General features: G+C 30.9%; 1 protein-coding gene across 1 annotated transcript in view; it reads left to right on the top strand.

Moving 5' to 3' along the window:
• LOC117170648 (voltage-dependent calcium channel type D subunit alpha-1-like) overlaps positions 1-1,929 on the top strand; it is a 68,654-nt gene that overhangs the window by 3,912 nt on the left and 62,813 nt on the right. The window lies entirely within an intron of this gene.

Below are 1,929 nucleotides of genomic sequence, written 5' to 3'. Positions count from 1 at the left end.
TTTCACAAAAGTGAAATGTCTAACCGTTCTTAATTCGAAACCACCCCGAGTTCTTTTCAATGGTCTCCGATTTTTTCGGGCCCGTAGAAACGGGGTTCGGCTTGAGATAAGAGGGATGGGACGTCGCTCTCTCCCTCCGAACTTTCCAAGGTCCTTGATTAAAAATGTTCAACGTTAGGACGCGTAATTTTTTGTTGGGCCCCTGGGAAAGGGGCACTGTGTTTGTAAGGGATAGTTGTGCTCCCTCTCCCTTCAAGCCGAACCCCTTTTCTAGACACATCAATAAAACCACGCATCCTTGTGTCTTCATACGTCGGAAATTGTACGAGAGCCGCTTTTTCAGTCAGATTCGAATTCAACATGAAAAAACTATATAAAATAAGTCTGTTTTAAATAAATCAAAGATTTTTGATCTTTTCTTTAGTAAAAGAATCTTGATATCTTGAAAACGATAAACGAACGACAACATTTTTGGCCAATTTCATGTTTAGCATAAAAAATATACACAAAATATGTGAATTTAAAAAGAAATCTAAAATAGTTGCCCGTGCAGAAATTTTGATCTGGCCCGGGCGGGGCCAGACCGGGACGGGTCGGGCCCATATCGGGATTCCTGGTCGGGGCCAGACCGCGGATGAAACACACGCCCAGGTCGGGGCCAGGTCGGGATTTTATGCATTTTGCGAATAAAAAGAGATTTATAAAGTATAAATATTATTATTTATTAAATATCAAAACGACTTTAAGTTAATTATATTTAACTAGAACCTTTAAAAAAAGTGTTTTTTAGTTTAGGGTCCTCTGCTTTCGATGGCTACCCTAATCTTTGGAATTTCCAATCATTGTTCCAATATGACCTAGAGCCGCTTCCTCTGTTGTTTCTGTGTTTTCATCGCTCATGGAATTATCACTGATCGCTGCTTCTGCTTCTAAAAAAAGTAAAATAAATAAATTATAAAACTCTCAGGCTGGCCGCTGGACTGAAAAACCGGAAAATGGCTGGGAATTTGTTGAAATAGAGAAAATCCGGGAAACGAAAGTGATTTTATTTTTTTACCGAAAATTTTGTAAATATTTAAAAAACAAATCCGCCTAAGTACGATTTCAAAATTTTTAAAAATAATAAATTGAATTGTTATCGATTTCAATGATTACATCATTCAGATCACAATGCGTAATTTAAAAATCGTTTACTTTAGAAATTTTTCATTTTAGGTTTTTATTTTTAATTTAGAGAATTTCAAAATGTAGTCTTGAAGACTTAATAAACTAAAAATTAAAACCGTTTAAAGTTGAGTATTTTGTATAAAAAATATTTGTATTTTATTAACAGTAAATATAAATAAATTATTTTTAAAATGAATATGTAATTTAGGTATTAAAAGGGAACAGTAATTCACTTTACAAAACGATTCGAAACCCGCTCAAGATTCAGAATTTTCCAGATTTTAACGTGGAAAAAATTAACTGTTTCAATTCGAAATCTTAGTCATTAAATAATGTAATCGTCTGTCTAAAACTTTATAAACTATTTTTATATTAAAAATAACTTCACGATAATGTATTTGTAATTAAAGGCTTTCTTTAAATTTAAAATACTGTTTCAGTTTGAAATAATCAATTTTTTATGCATTCGATTAAACATTTTTTAATTAAAGAAAAAAGAACAAATATTTCATATGTAGTAATATTTGACGGTTCATTTAAAAATAATTAATTGAAACCAAATATTTTTGAATTAACATTTGAAACTGAATTGTTTAATATAGAAAGCCTTGAATCGTTAAAATTTGGAAGAGCTTTTAAACTTCGAACGTTTCAATTTTTATGGTTCTTTTTTTAAAAAATGTTACATTTGTAAGTGAAATTGTTGAATTTAGTTGTTCAAATAGCAATTGAAAACTTATTAATTGTATAGAAAAAATTGAA

The sequence above is a fragment of the Belonocnema kinseyi genome, chromosome 4 (genome assembly GCF_010883055.1).
Source record: "Belonocnema kinseyi isolate 2016_QV_RU_SX_M_011 chromosome 4, B_treatae_v1, whole genome shotgun sequence".
Taxonomy (NCBI): Eukaryota; Metazoa; Arthropoda; class Insecta; order Hymenoptera; family Cynipidae; genus Belonocnema; species Belonocnema kinseyi.
This window is presented reverse-complemented; position numbering and strand designations above follow the sequence as displayed.